The sequence below is a fragment of the Camelus dromedarius genome, chromosome 1, assembly GCF_036321535.1.
Source record: "Camelus dromedarius isolate mCamDro1 chromosome 1, mCamDro1.pat, whole genome shotgun sequence".
NCBI lineage: Eukaryota > Metazoa > Chordata > Mammalia > Artiodactyla > Camelidae > Camelus > Camelus dromedarius.
In genome coordinates this window covers 71,642,516-71,668,162 of record NC_087436.1, presented here as the reverse complement: position 1 = coordinate 71,668,162, position 25,647 = coordinate 71,642,516, and the positions used below count along the sequence as shown (strand labels likewise).

The 25,647-nt window shown below is 37.3% G+C and overlaps 1 protein-coding gene across 1 annotated transcript in view; it reads left to right on the top strand.

Annotated features, from left to right (window-relative positions):
- The window catches only part of LOC105091261 (cytochrome c oxidase assembly protein COX18, mitochondrial), a 74,177-nt gene extending 51,382 nt beyond the window's left edge, over positions 1 to 22,795 (top strand). The window contains exons 8-9 of the transcript XR_010380744.1: positions 4,166 to 4,264; positions 22,501 to 22,795. The gene's annotated coding sequence lies outside the window, so the exon portion shown is untranslated. The remainder of the gene's footprint in view (positions 1 to 4,165; positions 4,265 to 22,500) is intronic.
- The last annotated feature ends 2,852 nt before the right edge of the window (positions 22,796 to 25,647 follow it).

The following is a 25,647-nucleotide window of genomic DNA, read 5'->3' as shown; positions in this document are numbered from 1 at the left end:
TAGGTGAAGTAATAATTGGAGATAGAGAAATATGTGTTCAAGTCAGCTCCTGAGTAAGTTAGGGGAGGGGTTTGCTAAAGGCAAATGATAAAGTTATGAAAAGGAAAGAATTTCAATTAAAAACTGAAAAAAAAAAAGAAAATTAATTTGAGCCTAAGCTTGAAAGCTTCTGGGCTTAACACTGCACATAATGATGTTTCTTCCCTGACTTTGGCTGAAGGCAGGGTAGATAGTAAATCATGCGATTGTATATCTACATTATCTCTTCCATCATAGCCTAGAAAAAGCACTGAACTGGGAAACTGTGACCTACATAAATTGACTTGGATTGGAGCCATCTGCTGTGTGGATTACTCTGCCTGCTCTTACTCTTACCCACAAAGTTCTCATTTGCCTAGAATGGTCAAGAGGGAGTCAGAACAAGCTTGCCCGTATTTTCTGTTGATTTAGTTTACTTTGTTTTTAATGTTGTCCTTAGCTATGTCTTATTCTTGCCAAATACAACTTCAAATTTTGAAAAAAAGAATTTTTCTGTTAAAGAGGCATATCTGGGGACGACATACTCTAATTTCCTTTGGTGGGTTGCCTAGAGTTCCTGTAAAAACCTAAGGAAAGTAGTGAGAGAAGCCTCAGTTAGCTCATTATACAGGCCTTAGGCCAGAGGAACAGAAGCAATCCTTTTGAATATCCATGTGGTTCAACCCTCTCACCAGGACTAAGGGCTCCATCAAAGCGCCAATACAGCGAGATGATTTCAGTTCCTTGTCCTCTGTGCCCGTATCACTTCCCAGGCACCTAGCAGGACTGAAGTTACGATGTTCATGCATTTGGCACTATTGATTTCATTGACCCACTTCCTCCATAAAAAGTATTAAAAATCATACTTTATGACTGTATTGGTATAAAGATAGATATTATATTTTAAAATATTTTTGACCTATAAGTTTATTTTTCTTCTGCTTTTAAAAGACATTGAAACATTTTTGTGAGCGTCTAAACCTATCGTGGACCCTAGGCAAGGAGTTACTACTGGGTCTAACGGGTAAGTTGGTCATGAACCACTAGGGGTCGCTGTGGTTATGGAAGGAGGTTGAGGGTTCAAGAATTCTGGTCTCAGCCAACTGTGATCTGATAATTATTAATAGTTTAAGCTGAGAATAGTCTAAAGAAAGGATCAAGCCTCCATAACTTGTTTAAAAAAAATGAGTCTTCTAACAACTGTGTAGGAAAGTAAGTTCTTTGTTTGCGGTGTTCATCTTTTATCCCAGTTTCTTTTTATGCAGTGGCTCCAATGCATTTGCCTTTTGCTAAAGTATAACCACATATAAGTGGTCAAGGGTTAAATAGGAAAACTTTGCAAAGCAACACATAAGCCAGAGACTTTTCTTACCTTCACTACTGCAGTGTGGAATATTTTAATTGACTAATTGACAGTTTGAATCCCTTATATATGCTCTCTGTGTGTGGTGCTAGGGTCATGGTGAACAAAACAGCCATGCTTCTTGATCTTGGAGTATGTAGTTGTGGGTTGGGGGACAGGTGTGGAGAGTAGGAAAGAGATGGGTGACCAAACGATTATAATATAGAATGTTATACTTTATCAAAGGAGAAAGTGATGGTTCTCAGAAAGCTTATAGGAAGGGCACTTACCACAGATTCGCAAGGCACAGGGGCAAATAAGCTTATCCAGATGAAGTGAAACCAGAATTGAGGACTATAGGGTAAGTAGGAGTTAGCAAATGATGAGAAGAAAGAGGAGGAGAAAGAAGAAGGGGAGGAGGAGGAGAAGGAAGGGAGGATGAGAAGATCTCAAGCAGCCAGAAGAGAGCTTAAAGGGCAGGTGGGAGGCAAGTAGGGGGACAGGGGAGAAACTGGGTACGTTAGAGGAAGTACAAAGAATTTCGTATGGATGGAGCATAGAGTGCTTTGAGGAAGAAGAGAAAAAGTGAGAGAGAGTTGGGCAGAAGCCGCAGAGGCTGGGTCTCAAAGTCCATGATGAGAGTTTGAGCTGTAGTATAAGAGCAACAGGGAGCCAGGAAGAGTTTTAAGCAGTGGAGTGACATGTTTGTGTTTGCATTTAAGAAAGACCATCCTGATTATAGGATAGATTAGAAAGAGACAAGAGCATATGTGGAAGGAGAGGGAGAGATGACAGTCCATTAATCCAGGCAAAGAAGATGGTGATGACTTGAGCTACACTAATGGCCAGTGGCTATGTAGAAGAACTCTCAGCTGTATCTGAGAGGTATTGATTTGGGAACTCTCAGCGACAGAACTTGTGACAGACTGGCAATGGAAACTGAGAGGCTAATTATACCCGGTTGGGACTAGTACAGTATATTCATGGTACCATTCAACAAAAGGGAAGGAATAGGAGGAGAATTGAAATAAAAATCACAGGGAAGATCCTCTTCACAGATTAATACTAAATTCAGCCTATTCATACCCAGGTGTGATAATCCTATAAAAGTGATGCCCAATTTGGCCTCTGTTATGACCACTTTCATAGAAACACCACGTTGTATAGACAGTTACCCTCTCTTCTTGTCTTCCTCCTCTTCCTTTTACCCTATAACTGTACATATTTTTGCCCCAATTCCCCTCTCTTTCTAGAAGGAACAGCTGTAGAATGACAAACTCGTGTTTCGACTGTTTTAGCAGGAGACTCAGGCAGGACCAGCAGCCTCTGGCAGCACCTTGCTTTGGCTATTGGATGAGAGCCGTAGGCAAGAATGTGCTGTAGTTTATTTAGGCATCACTTGATTTTTGAATTGGCCAGGGAACACCATTGCCTTAGCAATACTCAGAGAAAGGCAGATTGTTACTAAATTTTCACCATTCAACCCCTGAAGCTGTCAAACTTGCCTCAATCTGGACTAGCGATGATTCCATCTCTTAGGTTAAATTGTGGGAAAAGAATCCTGGAGTGATGAGTGGGTGGGTGGAAGTTTAAGGTGCGAATACTATTGTATGCTTTCTCTCAAGATGGTGTTCTTCTCTGAAAAAGATTTTTGTTTCTTTTTGGTTTTTTTGTTTCTTCTCTTCCTTCTTCCTCATTTCTCCTCCTCCTCCTCCCCTTCCTCCTCCTCCTTCTCCTTCAACACATACTCTCCATCTCCTCTAACTGTAAAGTCTTGCAATCCACAGATGTTAGCCTGGCAAGTGTAATTAAGGCAGTCAGAAAAATGAAACAGCAGAGTGTTCAATGTGCCAGATACTGAAGCACGAATTTTAAAGTAAACAGTACTTTCCCAGTGCCCTGGTGAACAGTGAAAATGTTTTACTCTCTATCCTCCATTTTTTTTGGGGGGGTGGGGGTGGTTGTTATAAAATGGTTGGGTAGGTAAGACAGGTTGGACTGAAGAAAAGGGAAGAAGAATTGCAAAGACGTTTTTCTGTAGAGCAACTGAGGTCTTTGTATTGTATCTTGTGTTCGGTTTGGTTTTCATGGGTCCAAGCTTAAATACATAAGAACTAGGTGCCAAAAGCATTGAAAAGTCATTTGGAATACCGTTAGGAACTGTACATGACCTCATGGGAGGAATGTTGCTCAGTGGAGACAAGTGGGAAACTTGCATAGATGTGGGGGGCTGACACCTTGTTCACTTTCCAGGGGAGGGTTGGTGGAAGGGGCTGGGCAGCAGGCCAAATGCTGGTAAAATGTTCTGAAGGGCAAACCTTACATGGCCTGAGCATTTGGAATTTTTTGTTGGCTTCTTTCTGTTGCCTCATTTTCCAGCTGCTTCTCGGGCATAGGAAAGCTCTCTTCACTTCTTGGTAGGCTGTTAATTCCTTAATATGTAGGCCTTTGTCTTATTGACTAAGTCCAAGCCAAAGGTGAGCACACGAGAAATTTATGGTCTCACAGTTCTGTGAAGATTGGAGTTATGCTGCCACAAGCCAAAGAACTACAAGAAGCTGGGAGAGAGGCCTGGAACAGACCCTTCTCTAGCACCTTCGGAGGGAGTGTGGCCCTGCTGACACCTTGCTCTCAAACTTCTAGCTTCCAGAACTTTGGGACAATAAATTTCTGTTATTTAAGCCATTCATTTTGGGGTATTTTGTTATGACAGCCCTAGGAGACTAGTACACCATCTAAATACTTTAACAAAGTGAGGACCAGAATCTGTGCTTCAAGTGCCTTCTTTCTGCGTCTCTTTTGCAGACTTTTTCTGTAGCATGAACGTAACTAGCTCACAGATGGAGTCTGTTTGCAGTATCAGCACCAATGGATTTATTTCTGTGTCCTTTCTGCATTGTTGAGGTGAGCTTTGCTGAGTTATGTGAATCTAAGTGTTTCAAAATGGACCATGAGCTCTGGATGAATATGTCCTTTATTTTTGATAGTTCTTAAAAAGATTTGAAAAAAAATACTTTTACATTTTTAGATGGATTTCAAGGAAAATTAAACATTTTATAAATTTAAATAGAATGTATTAAATTAGAATGAGTGAAATTGGGCAACCTCAGGTAAGTCAATTACCTCTCTGAATCATGTTTATATTTAAAAATGGTGGTAACAGCAGTTTCCTGCTTACATCAAAGGGTTGCTTAAAAAAAAAATTAACTGAAGAGTTTGAAAGCCCTTTATGAACTGTAAAATACTATACACTCTCACTGATATTAACGAACTATATGATTTCTGCTTTATTTATGATTTGCACTCTGCATTCTTTTAAAATGAATTTGAGGCATCTCTTAATGAAATACACAAACTCTAGGATGATTGAGGTAGAAAATAAAATCATCCTCCTCTGGAAACCTTTTCCTGACTCTTCCCATCTCCTGACTGGTTCAATGCACCTCATGTGTTTTCCCACAAGACACCATGCAAACAAGTCTCTTCACGCTTACTTTGCTGCATTATAACCATTGGTTTGATTTAGGGACTTGTTGATTAGACTAGAGTTCACTGATGGCAGAAGACTTTCTCTGAGACACTTTATCTCACTAATTTCTAGCATAGTACCTAGAATGCTTTCAAATAAGTGAACAAATTATTTCAGCAAATATTTATCAAGTGCTTCCCATGTGCCAGGTACTTTGTTAAGTGCTGGGGATCCAATGACAACCCAAAATTGATAAGATTCCATTGTAATTGGAGATTACAGTCTGGTAAGGGAGATAGATATGAATCAAATAGTTAAACAAATAAAAATACAACCTTGTTAAGTGCTGCACACATGCATATTTTATCCATGAGTTCCTTTCCAGTCCGACTTCTCAGCACTTGAGCAGAAGAAATTTATGACTTGGCACTCAAAATTATTGCAGTTTCAGAACATGACGAATTATTGAATTCCATAAATAATAATCATAGCTATCACATATTAAGCCCTTTATTATGGGTGAGGCACTATGCTAAACATGTTAAAAGGATTATCGCATTAAGATCTCATTGAATCCTCATGAAAATCCTATCAGTTATAGACTATTATTGTAGGGAAATGAATTTATAATTATGGTCTGCAGACCAAACTGAGAATTAGAACCATCCCTGTAAAAGTGTAGTCAGGCATAGATTGGGGAATTGGTTTTCATGTATGCCTCAGATTAAGCTCTGAACAAACACCCAGGGTTGTCTGGGAATTGACCTACAACTTGCCTTTCTCCACAGAGGGAATTAAAAAGTAGGAATCTTCTTAGAGCTGGTGAGACTTCACTACAAATCAGTAGTATCACTGGCATCTGTGTATTCCCGTGATCACTCTGGGAGGCCTGGGAAACTCCCTCCACCTGAGGATTTACTACACGTTTCCTCCCTTCCCTCCCTCCCTTCTTCCTTCCTTCCTCTCTCCCTCCCTCCTTCTTCCTTCCTTCCTTCCTTCCTTTCTTCCTCCTTCTATCTTTCCTTCCTTCCTTCCTTCCTTCCTTCCTTCCTTCCGTCCGTCCTTCCTTCCTTCCTTCCTCCCTCCCTCTCTATCTCTTTTTCTTTTTCCACCATTTACTCACTCCACACATTTATCCCCATTTTTCTGATGGGAAAGTTGGGACCCGGCTTCTATTGTAGGGACAGTAAGAGATAAATCTAGAGGTATGATAGGATTTGCCTAAATTCAGTTAGGAAAAATAAAGAAAGCTCTGTTTTCATACATATGGGAATACATGGCTCATAGAGACTAGAAAAAATATACAAGTTTATAATTTCAGCTATCTAAAAGGAAGCACTCAAGTTTGTCAAATGATACACTTTAGGCCTTTAATTATAGAAGAAATTGTTTGGAATTTTATTATCATTCATATATTCAGTCATTCACACATGGAAGTGAAAATGTTCCATAGAACATTATCCTTACTCTGGAGGAAAATGAATTGAATATAGAAGCAGGAAGGAGGTGGCATTTGATCTGGTCCCTTTAGTTTGAGTAGGAAGTCATGGAACTGAGAGAGATAGGGAGAGGTATACACTAGATAAAAATGCAGACGCATACAATAGCTTGGAAGTATTACTGGGCATGTAGGGAAAGAGCCAAGAGTTGAGTATGCTTGTCATAGAGGATGCTGGGAGAGGGATGGTGGTGAGAGACTGCCTGGGGAGGCCAAATCATGGAACTCCTTATAGGCAATGATAGGAGTTCAGATATTATTTTTATAAAATATAAAATATGAGGTTAATGAAGACATTTGGAACAGGGAAAAGACATAAACAGGTTGATGTTTTCAAACAGTAGCTGTGGAGATAGGAAAAATGTATAGCTTTGAGAAGCATCTTTTCAAGATAAATTTAGGGGATAGAATCTATGGGATCTGATGGCAAAAGTAACTTAGGTGAGAGAAAGGATTAGAACTGTGCTTCCCAATAGGACAACCATGTGTTACTATCTAAATTTAAATTAATTAACATTAAATGCAGTAAAAATTCATTTCCTCAGTCAGACTAGCCACATTTCAAGCCCTCTAAAGCTACAAGTGGTTAGTACTACCATATTGGACAGCACAGACACAGAACATTTCCATCATCAAAGAAAGTTCCATTGGACAGCACTGGACTAGAATTACTCTGTTTTAAATGTGAACAGTTAATGATGGTGGCAATTATCAAATTAGGGAATGTAAGAAAAAAGAGAAAGCTTGAAAGAAAAAGAAAAGAACTTAACATTTGGACACAGTGAGTTTGAAATGGTGTCAGGAAGTCAGCTGAAGATGTCAAGCATGATGTTGGAAGTTAGGTCTGATGCTCAGGAGAGAGGCAAGAGTTAGACATTTCAGAGTCTTCACTTTATAAATACTAGCTGAAGACATGGAAATGTGTATGAGAAGAGGGCCAGGAATGCCCCATAAGTCTCCCCCTACTTAAAGGGGACCAGAGGAGTAGTGGTACAGTGTAAAAAGTGACCCAAGGAGGCGCAATCTGAAAAGCCAGAGAAGAATTCTGAGAGAATGCTAATCCTAAAGTCAATAATGACACATCAGGCAGAGATATCCAAAGTCTTAGAGCATACACATAGGATTGGTTCCAAAAAACTCCTTTGGCTTTAGAGGTTAGAAAGTCATTCGTACTCTTGCTTGGAGAGGTTTCAGTGGGTGGTGGTAAAAGAAGCTTAGTTGCAGCAAAGCTGGGATGCAGTTGCTGTGTGTTGGTGAGCAGGGGGTGTAAGAAAGCGCTCTCTCCTTTGTGAAGTTTGGCTAGGAGAGAGACAAAGGTTACTAGCTTGAGGGACAAGAAAATTAAGAGAACGTTTTTATTTTTTAGAAAATGTGAAACTTAAGTTTTCTTTACCTGCAAGGAAGGAGTGGGTGGAGTGGAAAAGACTTAAATGAGCTTGGAGTGAAGGTATAATTACTGGGCCAAGAGTCAGAGATAGTGGAAGAAAAGGAGGGTGAGCCTTGGAAAGGGAAAAAGTTGCTTTTGTTTCTCAGAGCCAGGATGGAAGGAGAGAATGATTAATATTTGAGGGTGGAGGTAGAGAAATTTGGAACTGTTATAAAATATCTTAGTTTTATAACATAATGTTTTCAACTATGATTTATAGACAATACAAAATGTTATATATATTGGTAATGTTGAACCTTGATAAAATCCAAAAGCATGTCACCAGCATTGAGCTTAATTCATATGATTTTGCAATGTGGAAAGCTAGTGAAGTCTAAATGAACAATATTCCAGACTGCAATAACTTGATGATACATCCATTAGGCTGGCTCTTCATATTCAGTGTCTTAACTGGACCTCTGTAGAGCAGGTTATTAATCAGCTCAGTGGCTGAGTGAGATCTAAGGAGGACAAAAATCAATCAGTCTACACTAGGGCATATCATAATTAAGCTGCAGAATAATAATAATAAAAAAACTAATGGAGATGAAATAAAAGAAGACAAAAGAAACCCCAAAATAGAAGAAAACCTAAAAAATTAATGGGGATGATAAACCATTATCTATAAAGATAGGAATTTAGGTTAGATTGGCAACAGACATCTCAGTGGCAACAACAGAGGATGGAAGAAAGGAAAATAAAGTATCTTTAAAGAAAACAGAGTTGGCAGTCTACTACATCCAACTAAACTATGATATAAGGGCAAATGTAAAATGAAGATATTTAGCAGTAATCTTGAAAGAATTTACTAGTTACTCATTCACATTGAAAAACAATTACTCAAGTTTTATAGGAATAAAAATGTTGAAACTAGACAAAGGAACGAGAAGCAAGAAGCTATGTGACAAAAAGCAATTGGTGAACATGGGAATATCTAAATAATCACTAACTATAAAATAATAAAGGTAATATCGATTATTTTGAAGATAAAAAACAAGTAGGAATAAAATTCTAGACAATAATGTATAAAATAGGAAGAATGTGATTAGAATGAAAAATTCTGAAGATCTTTTGTTAGTCAGGGAGAAGAAAGATAAATTGTTTTAGATTTTAAGTCAAATTATGCATGCATAAATTATAAGGGTAGCCACTAAAATCATAGAAATATAACAAATAAATTCAAATAATTCAGAATCTGTAAACAAAAAAGATAAAAGAAAACTTAAGCCAAGCAGAATAGAAAAAGAATTGTACAGAATTTTTCACACTGTGCTCTTTTTCATTTTAATTTAAAAAATTTCCTTTTGCAGATACTATCTACTATATATAGAATAGATAAACAACAAGGTCCTACTGTATAGCACAGGGAATTATGTTCAATATCTTATAATAGCCTATAAAGAAAAAGAGTATGAAAAAGAATATATATATATATATAAATATATATATAACTGAATCACTATGTTGTACACTAGAAATTAACACAACATTGTAAACTGACTATACTTCAATAAAATTAATTTTTTAAAAAAGAAAAAAATTTCTTACTATCAGTTATGAATGATTTTGAGTGCTCAGCCTATACCAGCAATTATCAACTACAAAATATAATTGAATTAAGATGCTATTTATAATATCACTCAAAATGAATAAATTTCTAGGAACCAACCTAAAAAAGAAAGCCAGTATCTTTGTGGAGAAATATTTAAAACTCTATTAAAAACATACAAGAAGTTTTGAATAAATGGAGAGGCCAATCTATTATATTAAAGATGCCAATTTTCCTCAAATGAATCTATAAATACAATACAATTCCAGTCAAAATTCCATCTATATTTTTGAAGAACTTGAAAAATTATTTCTAAAATTTGTCTGGGAAAATAAAAGTCCATGAATAGCTAAGCCACAATTGAAAAAGAAAAGAAAAGAAAAAAAAAAGTTTACTATATCAGATATTAAACACTTGACATTTATGTGGTTTAAAAACCACACAATTGCTTATGAAACAGACAAATAGATTAGTGAGATAAAATAAAGACTCAGAAATTAAACTGTACATGTTGGGAACTTATACAGTTGACAGAGAAATTAACATATTAGAAAATGAAAGAAGAGATTATTTTGGTTGCATTGGGAAAATGTTCACTCTTGAAGAGAAATTTGGATCCCTACTTTACACTGTACAGAGGCAATTCTGCATGAATTAAAGACATTGTGAAAGTTAAATCTTATAAATCTAACAGACAAAAATATTCATAGAAAAATATCAACAACACGAACGAAAAAAAAGAGACAAGAAATCCAGTGAAAAAATGGGTTAAAAATATGTAAAGGCAATGTGGAGAGGGAAGTCTGAATGGCTACAAATTCATACAAAAAGAGTCCTCAAATGCTGCAATCAGAAATTAAATTAAATTAAGGGGGAGGTATAGCTCAGTGGTAGAGTATGTGCCTAGCATGCACAAGGTCCTGGGTTCAATCCCCAGGACTGTCATCAAAAATAAATAAACAAACAAACAAACCTAATTACCTCCCCCCTCAAAAAAAAAGAAAAAAAGAGAAATTAAGTTAAAACAACAGTGAGAGGCCATGTTAAAGCTATCAGAACACAAACATTAGAAATATTCCACATACAAAGTGTCGGTCAGGATACATAGTGGTAGATGCCGTTATGTTCTCCTGTGGATCTGTGAAGTGGCATGTTCATTGTTGCTATGCCCTATGGCCTAGCTGGTTCTTGGGTGTTTATCCCAGAGAATTTCTTGTATGTATCTATGAAGATACATATAAGTAATTATAAAATATGAAATTATGTGTGTTGGAAGTAATGAAAGTATAAAATATTTGAAGAGAGGAGAAAGGAAGGCAAGTTGGTCAAATGCTGGTAACCTTGTTATCCTCTCTTTTGGATTTGAGTCTCGATGGAAGCCCATAAAACCATCTGGATAGGTATGCGGGGAATCACAAAATGTCTGGATTATTTGTGCAGGTCTTTTTTTTTTTTTTCAAATGCAAAGCCTTACTTTTTTAGCTTGAGCCATATCTAACATAGTGAGAGAAGAAAAGAAACAGAAATGAACCAGAGGTACTGTGCCTGGTTCCACAGTGCAGAAGATAAGAAGGCAATTTATGTACATGAATTAAATGAAATGAATTGAATGAAACATTTACGTACATGAAATGAATTTATGAAGGGACTGGAGACAGGGGCTCAGGATAGATAAAGAGGCAGCAACTTGTGGGGATTTCCTGAGAACAAGCCAATTAGCTGCATTGACTGACTTCAGGAGTGGGTGTCTGTATGATGTTCCGTAGGGCTCAGAGTGACCAGCACATTTCAGAAGATACCCTAAAATGCCGAGGGGCCAAAACATATCCAGCCATGTTACAAACTCAGGTACCAAGAAAAGGCATAAAAACCTACAGGTGAGGAACATAAGCCCTCTTTCCTCCGATGGATATAATACCATTATTTCCCTCATACTTTCAGACAACATATTAGAGAGGAGAGAGAGGAAGAGGAGATATTCTAAAAAGGTGGAAAACTTACCCCAAAGAGAATTCACCTGAAAGAAATAATTAAAGAGGAAGAGATGGAGATGCTTTTAATTGGCATGGGCCATTAGATCAGCTTTAAAGTAAGAAGAAGCTGCATTTCCCCCCTATATACCTGAATGTGAAGTTTGTGGCATGTCCTTACTACCTTGCCTTATGCATTTTCATTGCACCAAATTAAGTATGTGATTCAGGCAATTCTTTTTCACACTTGATCTAAACAGATGGAAAGCCTGTGGAGAAAATTATAGGATGATTCAGAGCAGGAAACACACTTTCACAAGGAAACAAGAATCATGAGGCCATGGTATTCCTGTGTAATGGGTTCACCCACAGTCTATTAAACAGAGGTCTTTGTGGAATAAAAGCAGCTTCCATAATAAATCTTAATAGTTTTGACAAGCTGAGAAGCTTGAGTCGGCCTCTCTCAGATGATTTCAGGGCTCCAGCAGAGCAGGGGACCCCTTGGCCTCACCTTTTTTTTTCTTTTATTAAATCTCCCTACAGATGCTATCCTTTGCTTTTCAATTCTAGGTTAAAGCTTTTAATTTCCTTTAAAATGCATGCAACGTGACTCAGTATTGATTTAAGGCAATTTTCTCCAAACTTTTTTTGTCATCAGATCCTCTTTTAGTTATTTCTCCCTCCTGTATTTTGATCAGTAGTGTCTACCAACAGATAATTTATTATAAAATACTTGTTTCTAATTCTTAATTAATCAAAGATATGGAACAGTTCAGACTAGAACTTCTGGTCCACATCTAGAGCTAGCTGTCACCACTTCACCGCCTTGGTGTATTTCAGGCTGAAGTTACCCCCACCACACTCATTTATCATTTCCCTGGCCTCCCAAAGGGGGACAGAGGGAACCAAAAAGCTAGTACAGTGCAGTTAGTGAGAAAGGACATGATTAGTTATTGACTCAGGTCACATCCTAGCTTTGTTTTTCACTGAGGCAGGACACTAAACTGAGTCTCATTCATTTAAAGGAGATAATAGAACTTCCTAACCAGTTTTGGTGAAATTTAGTTGGTTCAACATACATAAAAGTTCCTTGTATTTCATTGAGTTGGTCAGTTATTCTAATTTCAGGATCTTTTTTTTTGTATACATACATTTATTGAAGTATATCCAGTTTACAATGTTGTCTCAATTTCTGGTGTACAGCATGATGCTTCAATCATACATGAACATACATATATTCATTTTCATATTCTTTTTCACTGTAAGTTACTATAAGATATTGAATATTGTTCCCTGTGCTATACAGTATAAACTTGTTGTTTAATTTTATATATATTAGTATCTGCAAATCTCAAACTCCCAATTTATCTCTTCCCCTCTTCCCTCTCTGGTAGCTGTAAGTTTGGTTTCTATGTCTGTGAGTCTGTTTCTATGTTGTAAATAAGTTTGTTGTCTTTTTTTTTAGATTCCACATATAAGTGATATCATATGGTATTTTTTTTTCTCTTTCTGGCTTACTTCACTTAGAATGACATTCTCCAGGTCCATCCATGTTGCTGCCAATGACAATTACTTTATTATTTTTTATGGCTAAGTAGTATCCCATTATATAAATATACCACAACTTCTTTATCCAGTCATCTGTCAATGGACATTTAGGTTGTTTCCATGTCTTGGCTATTGTGAATAGTGCTTCTATGAACACTGAGGTACAGGTATCTTTTTGAATTAAGGTTCCCTCTGGATATATGCCCAGGAGTGGGATTGCTGGATCATATGCTAAGTCTACTTTTAGTCTTTTGAGGAATCTCCATACTGTATTCCATTCCCACCAACAGGGTAGAAGAGTTCCCTTTTCTCCACACCCTCTCCAGCATTTATCATTTGTGGACTTTGGAATGATGGCCATTCTGACTAGTGTGAGTTGATACCTCATTGTAGTTTTGATTTGCATTTCTCTGATAATTAGCAATATTGAACATTTTTTCATATGTCTATTGGCCATTTGTATATCTTCTTTGGAGAATTGCTTGTTTAGGTCTTCTGCTCATTTTTAGATTGGGTTATTTGTTTTTTTCTTATTAAGTTGTATGAGCTGTTTACATATTCTGGAAATCAAGCCCTAGTCAGTCTCATCTTTTGCAAATATTTTCTCCCATTCCGTAGGTTGTCTTTTTGTTTTGCTCATGGTTTCCTTTGCTATGCAAAAGCTTCTAAGTTTAATTAGGTCCCATTTGTTTATTTTTGCTTTTATTTCTATTGCCTGGGTAGACTGCCCTAGGAGAACATTGCTGAGATTTATATAAGATAATACTTTGCCTAGAAATTGTTTATAAGAAAGTTATCTAATATATGGAAACATTTATGTGCATAGGCCTATTTAGCATGGTATTATTTATATATAAGTATAAATAAAATAAGAAAAAGAGAAAGAAGCAAAGATATAATTAGCTCTTCTTGATTGATAACATTTGACCCTGCTTTCCAAGTCTCCAAGTTTGACAATTATCAGTCTATGAAGCAAGGATTCACCCACAAATTTGGAAAAATATTTTTGGAGTAGGTATTTTCTCCTGAAGATCTCATACTTCTTCCTTGTGTGTCCCCATTATATGTCTATATCTGTCTATATCTTCTGGGCTAAATTCTGACTATGTACCAGGCACCCACATGGGAAACAATGTAGAATCGCTGTTTGTTGACTGTTAAGCCCGGGAATAGAAAGATACTGAGTAATAAATTGCCCTCTCTCTTTTTCTCCTCTTCATCTCCATTTCTCTCTCTCTCTCTCTCTCTCTCTCTCTCTCTCTCTCTCTCTCTCTCTCCCCGCCCCGCCACCCCCTTCCTTCTCAAATACTCACAATCAAGAAAGCCTCACCAGGCCCTTTATTCTTGTCCTTATGTTCCCTGTGCTCTGTCTGTACCATCCTACACTTACAGTTTTCTCTTGCCTTATGTACAAGCTAAAGGATCTTTGAACTTCATTTTTAGTACCCCTTATTTCTGACACCCATTTTCTTGGTGTGCTGGGCATCAAAGGGCAGGAAACTCAGTCCTAAATCAGAGGATTTCTTACTCAGAACTGGAATCTCCCTGTGGCAAGAACAAAAGGATGGGGAAAAATGGGAACTGGGGATGGGAGAATAGTCCCTATCAGCCTTTGGCATCTGTCCACCGCTGGGGTCCTTCTGATTCCCTGACTCTAAGCAGTTCTGTTAACCTTGCAGCTTCAATGGAATACTTGGCAGTGTCTAACACACCTTTTTGGTTTCTTTAAATTTACAGTTCATTATCTTTGAACTCTTTTACAACTTTTTAATTTGCAAAAAACTGATGGTGATGAAAATTATTTCTGTTTGTAGAAATGCAAATATATTTTGTCCAATAAAGAAGAAACGAATTCTGTTCTATGGAGGTTGCAAGCATTGCATCTTCTAGTAAATTAACTTCAGCATTCCTAATTGTCTGTGTGTTCATACTCTGAATTCTCCATTGACCAGCTTCTTTAAAGTCTCATTGGTTCTTTCATTAATTAATAACTTAAATAAAACTCTTTGATACATGTTCATTTAAATTTAACTGAAGGTCGTAATTTTAATCTTAAAACATTATTCTTTTTCAGTTTCTTAAGTTTCACTGAGACATCAACTAGATTCCCCTGACAAAACCAGATGGACAGCATTGCAGGAGTGTACCTCATGACCAGATTAAACCCACACATGAGCAGATTAAGTCCCATTTTGGCTCTAGAGTGACCCAAGTGTCAACAGAACGTGAATTTTACTGACTCTCTGTTTCTCTAGGTTTTTTTCCTTTTCGATTGATATTGTATTTTGGTTTTGGTTTTGATTTGAACAAGGCCATTAAGTCACCCCCTTTTATAGTGGCAACAGTGGCTGGGAGTTTGATTTTATGGTTTAACTATTTGGAAATCTCTATATAGGAACAATAGATAATCATTCACTGTTAAGTGACAGACAATAGAGAATTTGATTTTTTTTTTGTTTGTCTACTAATCTGTTTTGAACTTAGATCAAAACCTTTAATTTTCTCCTTATTTTTCATAGCAAGATAATTATTTGCATAGGTTCAGTAAGAATCTGTCTTTTTTTACCCAGGATATAAATGAACAAGTTGAGTGTATAATCAAGGCTTTACCTGCAGTGTCATACTGGACAATGATTCTATTCTCATTTAATTACACATGACTAGTCACTTTAAGGAACAAAGGTTGTCTTTACTATAGGGCCAAAGCCTACACAGTTCTTCCAGTAAAACTGGTCTAATAATCTGGCTTAAAGGGTCCTAGGACATCAGATGGTAGGGAAGATCACTTCTCAGGTCATCAATCTTACTAAATTTGGGGGAAATCAAAAAGAGAAGAATTTCACAAACTTATAGATACCTCAGTTGAAATACAATTAGTTAACATTCTTGCAGCACTGGTTATAAATAGCCAGACCAAACTTGATGAGACCAATCTTATTTTGTAATCAAGAACAGTATTTCAAATTATTATGATCACAGGTGAGGGATAGTTCAGGAAATATTATGGAAGACTTTGAAATGGGCAAGAAGAGACTTGGTGTCTCTCTCTCTCTCTTTTTTTTTTTTTTTGGTTTCCTTTTAATAGAAGATTATCTGCCTAATGTACCGTTCTAGGTTATCTGATTCTATGGGTCTGTGCCTTTTCTTGCCTTTGAACTCTTTTACAACACTTAGTTGTAGAAAAATGATGATGATTCCTGTTCAAAATGCAAATAAATTTTGTCAGTGAAGATACAATTGATTTTACTCCATGCATCTATTAACACATTAATTTTGGATTCCTGATGGCCTCTATATGTGTCTATTTGAATTATCTTTTTTTTTTCTTTTAAAAATTTTTTTGAATTCTCTTTTGAAGTAGTTTTTAAATGTATTATTGGTTCTCTTATTAATCAGTTAAAAACAATTTTTGACATATTTTAATATTATTATTAGTATAAGAGTCATGATGTTACTCTTAAAAATTATACCTTAATATAACCAGTGGGGAGAGGAAAAATAAATTTAATTTCTAATATTTATGGTTGATTTTGCCCTGGTTTTATCTAGCTTTACCACTATAAACAAGGATCTAAACAAGAGTGAAAGGTAAAGGTAATGATTATTTGAGAAGTTTTGGTAAATCCTTTGTTGGAATTCCTCCCAGAAATTGAGTCACTGAATGACTCTAAAACTAGTGACAAATGTTTTTCAAAGTGAGCTCGTTTCCAGTTCTTTGTTTAACTAATCATTGATAGATCATTAAGCAAATTTTGATTGCAGAACACTGTATTAGTTTGGGTTGCCAGAACAAAGTACTACAAATTGGGTAGCTTAAAACCATAGAAACTGATTGTCTCACAGTTTGAGAGGCTGCAGGTCTGAACTCCTGGTTTCAGCAGGGCCATGCTGTCTCTTAAATCTGTGGTGAAGGGTCTTCCTAGCCTCTTCTAGATTCTGCTGTTTGCCAGCAATCCTTGGTATTCCTTGGCTTGTTGATGTGTCTCTCCAGTCTGACTGTTACTGGAAGTCTATCCTCGTTTTGTGTGTCTTCACCTTCTCTTCCCTCTGTGAGTGTCCCAGTTTCCCCTTTTTATAAGGGCATCAGTCATATTGGATTAGGGGCCCACCCTGCTCCAGCATGACTTCATCTTAACCTAACTCATTGCCTCTAGTGACCATATTTCCAAATAAGGTAACATTCTAAGATATTGGAAGTTAGAACTTCAACATATGAATTTGGAGGGGAAGGCAGAATTCAACCCATAACAAAGAGAAAGTTAGAATTATAGGGGAAAGAAATTGCTAACTCATAGCCAGAGAGTTGACCAAGAACCTTGATAATTCTGCTATGTTCTCTGGTGTTTTTTTCAGGCTCTAAGCCAATAAAATTTGGGAGTTCAGCTGAGTCCCTGGGTATTCATCTCTGGTTGGAGAGCTGTTTGGAGGCTAAGTCCATCAGAAGCATAATTCTATTCCTGAGGTGGCTTGGCAAATGGAGCTCACCATGGGTAAAGACAGTGGTAACGTGTGGGTGAGCCAGCAGGAGAAGCAGACAAGTTTCACAAGGTGAAAGGAGCCTTTCTACTCTGGGTTCACTTCCCAGCACATCATAGAAAGCAGTTCCTACTGGACCCATGGAAAGCGCCTGTCCTGGCAGTAGAATGCTGACCCTCTTCTTCCAGAGTCACAGATTTATGAGATTCCCTGTTGATTTCTTTATTTTCTTCTCCCTAGTTGTTCAGAGGAAAATCAGGATAATTTTGAAAGTAGAACTTTCAACCTAAGTTCTTTTATTGCTCCTGAGTTTGTGGTTTTGGGTATTACTCATACATGTACATCTACAAAGTAAGCTTGAGCTGTTGAAATGTGGTCATTAATTAATCAATTGATCTAAGTAAAACCTTCCCTGTTAGGCATTTCTTGTATCATCTTTCCAGTGAGTTTGAAACCAGGTTTGCAATAATTTCTGATCATGAAGGATCCCCTGGCTTAAGACTTGTAGTAGAAAAGTTCATGGAAAGCCTAGGGTGTTAACTTCTTTCCCGGCTGTATTCCAGCTGGTTTTAAATTCCTCTGCTTGCTTTGGCTTTCCCACATTACCTCTTTATGTGGGTGTTATAGGAATCTTCCTCTCAGTGTCCAATAAAACTCACCCCTTCCCCCTCAGTTTCAAAAGACTGGAAAAAACTTGATAGTAATGTTACCTTAAAATTAAGGCCAAAGGATAGACGGAGGCAACTAAGTGGATGAAGGTAGGAGTGGTTGTAATTTTTCACACTGAACTGTTTGTGAGCAACAGTCAGGAAAGAGCCCCACCGAGGGGATTGCCTTTGGTGGAAATATGAGTCCCATGAGAATTTGAGGTTCACCTAGAGGTTTAAGAAAGGATTAGCAATTCATATGTGCTACCAGCCAAAGGCAGAAAGGAAGTTGTTCTTGTGTTGTGGGTGGTCAAATGTCCACGGAGCTATGGGATTGTCTGATGGAGGTAAATAGCAATGAAGGAAAACAAAGAAGGGACTTCTCAGCAGACAGCTGTGCTATTAAGTCATCCAGGCAAGCACTGAGCACCAACGAAGATGTCCCAATGTAGAGAGCACCACACTCTCCCAGGAACCCTGCAGACTGGGGTTCTTGTCTTTCTCTGCCATTAGCTAGTTGAAGGATAGAATATAATCTTTTTGTGTCTCTGAATCTCACTTTCTGAACTTAACTCTCTTTACCATTGGCTCTTGTTCAGCTAACTTTTTCATGGGTCTTTCCTTTTGCTTGAAAGCTCTTTTGACCAAAACTTTGTTTAAATGCACATATATGCATTTGAGAGGAATACTATTAGTACTGTTATTCATACTGCTATGGGTATTGTATAATGGGGGCAACTCTGTGACAGGCACCACGATTTGAGTGATGTATATCTGTCACTCTCTTTAGTCCTAACAGTGATCCCAAGAAGAGGTATCCTCATCCTTTATATCTGAGGAACTGAACGTTCCGTAGTTATTCAAGTGTTGAAATGCAAATGGCTACTTAAAAAGCACCCAACCAGTAAGGAGGGCCAGTGGAAATGGGACTCAGACAGGATGGTGAAACTGTAAATGTATGAAAGGCCTGCGATGAAGTGGGGGCCAATAGGAACTCCCTTTTTTCAGGGAAGTGGCCAAGGAAGGCATTTGGGGACAGAGAAGGCTGCTGAGCATCTCAAGGAAGAACCAAAAAATAGGAAAAAGTACAAAGAAGGTGCTAGAAGACAAGATTTTTATTAAAAATCATTTTTACCTCCCTTTTTTATAATTATGAAAATAATACATGCACATTGAAGAATAATCAGACAGGACAGAAAAAAAGGAACTGAAAAAAATACACTGTAGACCTTCCACAATTATTTTCATTACTGCATATTGCCTTCTAATTTTGTCTAATGTTCCAATTTTCCTCAAGTTGAAATCTGCTTAATATTAAATCATAAACATTTCCCCATGTTGTTACATAGTCTCTATCATTATCACTTTACGTGACAACATTCTAGTTCATATTATGTGATAAAAACCATTTCGCCATGGTTTGATACTGGGAGCTATGCACTTTTATGGGTAAGCTGAAACAGATTCTTCGTAGGTGGTACTTTAGTTCATTACATTTGGGGGGAATCTGGTTTCTAGGAACCATCTTGAGTTTAACAGACCTATGGATCTGTTAAAAAGGAGAGTACCCAGTATCTACTTCACTAGCCACTTGTAGAAGATGGATATTAGAATGTTGATAACATGGAATTAATATTCTAAAAAATAAAAAAAAAATTAAAAAGCAGAAAGGAATGAGAAGTGCTCTTTGGGTGTCAAGGAGAGTCAGAGAAATTTAAGACATCACCAGAAAGATTAGTGACTATAAGAATGTGTTTCTGTGTTCTGTATAAGAAGGCATTCGGCATAGTGTGTGCAAAATGAAGCCAGAATTCCAAGTAGAAATGCAATAACTTTAAGAAAACTTTTCTTGGCACTGTAAGCTCACACATGTACTTTTATGTGCTACAAACTTGAAAAAAAGTTAAAATTTTGAAGTATTGAGGCCATAGCTATAAAAAATTAAGGTTTTAAACTAGATTTGTGAGAGTAAGAAAATATGTGTTATGGTATGCTAAATGCTATTCTATACAGGACTTTTTCATGCTGGCAAATGTTCTACTTCTGCCAATGTGAACAGTTATTTTTGCTGGCAAAAACAGTTCAAATAAAAACAGAAGCAAGCCGCCATTTCTTAACATGGTAAAGCTGAAAATTTCAAACATTCCATGGAAATTATTCACACATTTATTTCATTGCTATTCAAAGGAAGTAGTAGGAATTCCATGAAATTTTGTGTTTATGACAAAAGTAAATTGCTAGTTAAAGGTATTTGGAGGTTAGAAGTATGATAGGTAGGAGATGATTTAGAAAGAAAGAAGGGTATCTATTTTAAAACATTATTATTAGCTTCAGCCTTCTCTGACTCTGACACGACTAGTGATTCTGAATGAAATATTCATTCATTTCTTCTTTGTGTTTAACCAAATTTTGCTCAGTGCATCCATGGTTCCAGCTAAAATGCTTTCCCAGACTTGCTTGCAGTTAGTGGTAACCACATGACATGCTCAGCTGATGAAATAATCGACAAAACCTGATACATTTTGACCCTTTGCTCCTTCTTCCCTCTCATTCTTGCCTGGAAAGCAGGCAGTGAGGTTGAAGGCAATGGGCAACAGGAGACCATCTCATAGCAAGGATGAGGAACTGAGCTACACAGTGGTAGTGGAGGAGTGAAAAAGAAATGGATCCTGGGGCACTGATGATGCCAGGTTACCACTGGGCCCTCGCCCCTGCACTTCTTATGTGAGGCTGTTTGGTTAAGCCACTGTCGTCAAATTTCTGTTATGTCCTGTGCACACCGATCTTAAGTGAGGCAGAGCCCTTGGTGTGGCCTCTTTTTATAAGCTGTACTTCTATTTATAAACTATCCATTATGATAATGATATGTTTTAAGGATTTTTGTCCTCAAATCCTTTGAGCTATTAATTACATTAACAAGCTAACATTTGTAAAATATTCCCTCTTCCTCATCACTGTATTTAATGCCTGAAAGTGTTTTATACATTGTGTGGACTCAATAAATTATATTTCCAGGCAATCTGGAAAGTTGTTTTAACTCCAAAATGTGCATACACACACACACACACACACACACACACATATATATATATCTTTATACAGGTATATATATATCTTTATACAGGTGTATATATGAGTAAACATTCTATATATTTGTCATTATAAATTATGTGTTTAAAAACACTTGTATGGCTTTAAAATACTCAGATATTAAAGCATTACTCTACGAGAATAATTGCCACCTTTTATTTCCTTTCCAATCAGGATTCGTATATTGCTGTAATAATGGACATTTATGTGTTGCAATGAACTCTAAGGTCTTAGGGAAACACAAGAGAACTGATGTGGCTGAAAGGGAGATAAAGAAACAGTGACTTTAGATTTCCTCCAGCAGCACTTGTCAGACCACCTGAATAAGCATTCTGTGAAAACAAAACAAAACACACAGGATTTTAAACTCAAGTAACTTTCGGAAATACAGTATATCATTCTTTTCCTGGTGATTCATGGCCCGTTAAAGTTGCCTGCAGTAGAGAAATCTGTTCAACTTTGTTTAATCCAACATTTTCCAATCTTTGATGTGATTGTGAAAACCTTCTATTCAAGTTATACCTATTAATACCCACTGGAATTACTGTCCTGTGACACACACTCTGGGAAACCCTGTAATACAGGGACCAGAAACATGTAAAATCACTACTATTATTTAGTATTGACCTAGAATATCTAGTGTAGTTGGATAATAATCAGAAATAAAACATACGATTTTTGGAAAGGGGAAGGAAAATTAGGACTTTTTACAGAATACAGAAAGTCTTATTTATCATGATGTCAAGACATTTATTTTGTCCCCCATTATATCTCTGGTGGCCAGAGTACCTGTGTAACACACAGATGCTCAATAAACACTTGGTGGCAGGAAGGCTTGATGAAGAGAGGGAATCTCATGAGAAACCATGCTCTGAGAAACATGCTGGGAGAGCTGTTCAAGAGCTGTGGCTGCATGAGCTTTCTGGACATTTGAACATACTGCACGTACTGTTTCTTCTCCAAATTTTCATTGTTTAGACTTTTGATATTTTTTAAAAGTCCAGTGATAGAAAATACGTGGACTTGCTAGCTATCAGTCCTTCTCAACGTAGTACTCCTGGCAACTACTACCAACTGACTGGAGTAGATGAGGGAGCTGAAACCCGATTGCCATCTATAATGTAGGACTTAGTATTCTGTTTTCCTGGTCAAATAAACATAATTACTTTATAATCACCAGACTCATCTCCCTAGCATTATGTGAAGACAGATGGTTTACTTTTTTCTCCTCAAATACTGCTGTGGTGGTTTAAAAATAATCACAAATTATTTGATATTTTTCTTTTTGATGGAGGGAAACTAATTGCCCTCCCATTGAGTATGGGCTGGAGTGGACTTAGTGAATCTCTTCTAATAAAAAGAATATAATGGAAATAACAGTGTGAGACTTTGGAGACTGGGTACAAAAGCACTGTGAATTCCTGCTTATTCTGCCTCCCTCCCTCTCTCTCTGTTTCTGTCTCTCAGATGATTCAGACATGTGCGTGAACCATCCAACAGCGGCTCCTCCAGCCCCAGTCAGGCCTTCAGGTGAGGCTGCAGCGTCTGCCAACATCATAACTGCAGATCTATGAGAGACTCTCCTCTAGACCCACCCAGGTAATCCCTTATGAATTCCTGACTCTGAGCAGAAACTGAATAAAACTTACTGTTTAAACCGCTTAAGTTTCAGAGTAATATTTAATGCATAAATGGATACCTAATACAACTACATTAAATTAAAAACTTTTAAAGGAATAAAACTCACTTGCAGCCCCTTTAAAAACCCACCTTCTCCTATTCCCAGTTTCACCACTTAGGTATTGCCAAGTTGGCAACTTATCCATCCATACCTGTCTTTTTTCCTTCTAAAGCAAAGATCAGAAAATCCTTTTTGCACAGGGCCAGACAGTAAATGGTTTAGGCCTTGTAGGCCATGTGGTCTCTGTCACAGCTACTCAGCTCTGCCCTTGCAACATGAAAGCAGCTGTAGACAATATTTAAATGAATGAGCGTGGCTGTGTTCTAATAAAAGTTTATTTATGGACACTGAAATTTGAATTTCACATAATTTTCACATCACGAAATGTTGTTTTTCTCTTGATTTTTTTTTGAAGCACTCAAAAATGTAAAAACCATTTTTAGCTTGTAGGTCACTTAAAACCAGGCAGTGGGCCAGAGTTTGCTGATTTCTGTACTAAAGTAACAGAATTCTTTATATTTAGCTGACACATGGATGCCCAAAATAAAGACAACATTTTTTTCAGACAGTGACCGTGTAACCACAGTATAGTTAATGGGAAGTAGGTGGGCATGATATGTGCAAGTTCCGAGTCATGCTCCTAAAGGGAAGTGATGGACTCTCCCCGTTGGCTCCCTTTCTTTCACGTCTCACTGGCCTGACTGAAGATCATCTTGGACCATGTGGATGGCAGAAATGTCCTTGGTGTGGTGAAACAAATAGAAGGAGCCAGAATTCCTGCCTCTGGACTGTGTGCAGTCGTACTGTCATGAGAATGAGAAATAAGACAACAATCGTTTTGTAAAGGGAACTCTGCTGTTCGGTTCTTTTCACACTTCGCCAAATCTATATTCTAACTAATCCAGCTGGCTAGACTTTGACTGACATCTCTAAGTGTAATGGCAGATTAATGTGTTGTACTTTCAAGAAGCACTGCAGACAGTGATTAATAGCTATGTGTGAAGTTAAAAAATTCGTTCTTGGTTCCTTATCAAGGTGGGATAGTATGGACGTAGGATAGTTTTAACTTTTTTTTAAAACCAGAATTTCTAAATAGTTGCAGGTGTTTGCCTTTTCTTCTGATAGTTGATTTCCTGTGTTTGAAAGTGAACAAATGTGTCTTTGTATTCCTTTTCTCCTACTTCTATGACACTTATGGCCAAGGGAGGAACATTATTAATTGGAAGAAACATAAACGATTTACTCCTCATAATCCCTGAGGAATTAATTCACATTGTCCTTTGTGGAGCTTGTTTATATAAATGAATGGACTTAAAATTCACCACCCTACCCCCTGCAAGTATCCCATGGTCCTATGAATTTTCTCATTCATATGATAACTGAAAGAAATTGTAGTTACAAGGGACTTCCTTATCTTGTGAGCGTCTTTTATTTTCCACAGCAGAACTTGGGGGGTCCCAGGCTGTGAACAACAGTGAAAAAAGATCCCACAGTCTCAAAGTCTGGACACCACTATGAAAATCATCAGCCACCACTTGGCAGCACCAGAGGATCAGGCATTGTCCAAACAATTGTTTTGAGTTCTTGTGCTGACACACAGTATTTCCCATTCATCTCTATCCCCCTCTTTTTTCCCCCTTTTTCTCCCCGCCAAAAACCCAACTAGCTTTAAGTAGGCACAGTCTTCCAAGTCCTGGCTGCTAGTGTCCCGGAGAGATTTCAGGGCGAAGCAGTCTTGGCTAAGAGTTAGAGCCAGAGGCCGGCCAGTGAAGGGAACAATGTCTGGGTTTTGAAAACAGCTGGAGCTTCAGAGGGAGAAAAGCAGCTTGGCGGATGAGGAAAGAATGTGCTTGTCACTTCAAGAGGCAAGAAACTTCGATTTCCCTCCTGCCTCTGCCAACAAGTGTTTATTGGAAAGGACAGAGTGGTGGTGATGGCAGGTGACTTTTGGTTTGGATTTTATGGAATTTTTCATGTTTATTTTACCTTTCCAAAGAGCAGATAAATGTACAAATCCCACAGTTAACTATTCTGAATTCTGATTGTGTTTTTATTGGATAAGTAAGTGTTGTTCCTCAAGAGTTATTTTTAAGAATGCCGCCCCTGGCGCATTTTGAAACTCTACTTGCTTTCCTTGCATGTAAGCTAATATTTGTTATAAGGATTTTTGGAGAAAAGTAGCAGAGGGTATTTAAATGGAAAGTGAAGGCCTGAGGGAGAAAAGATCCTGTTCTGAGAACATGAGACAGATTTACAGTTGGGGGAATCGGATGGGCCCACTTAGGCAAAATAGGAAAGTTTTAGCAGAAACCAAAGGTGAGCTTATGAAAATTTTGACGAAGTTGGGGGGAAAGTTTTTAAGATGTCTTATTCTTTGGTCATGTTTTGATTTCTTTCTGATTTCCTTGGATTCTTATGGAAATGGATATAACAACAGAGACTGTTTTCCCATTCTGAATTCCGTTTGTTAGACTTGGAAAGTATGACCTGATTTTAAGTATCACTTTTAAAATGAACAAAAAGACAGTCCAATATTAATATTCAAAAAATAATGTTACCTTTTAAAAATCCCTTTCTGAACTCCCAACATTTTTGCCTAATTTCAGAATTCTTTAATTGTACCTGTTGTTTTGGTTTTTGTTTTAATTTGACAGCAAGCATGTTAGTTGGATTTGGGGACATAAATGCATCTAAAAGTTAAAATGGGAAATCAGTAGAAGGATTGGGGAGAGAAAGATTATTTCTTGGGTTCTGCCTATGTGACAGGCCCCTTACTAGGTCCTTTCCCTGTTTGAATCTGTGAAGTAAGAATTATTATGCCCATTTTAAAGAAAGGAGACTGAGGCTCAGTAAGGGTCTTCATAGCTTGCCTAATATTACCTGATATTCTTTAAAATGGTAAAGTCAAGTTGTCTGGATTTAAACATAGTTTT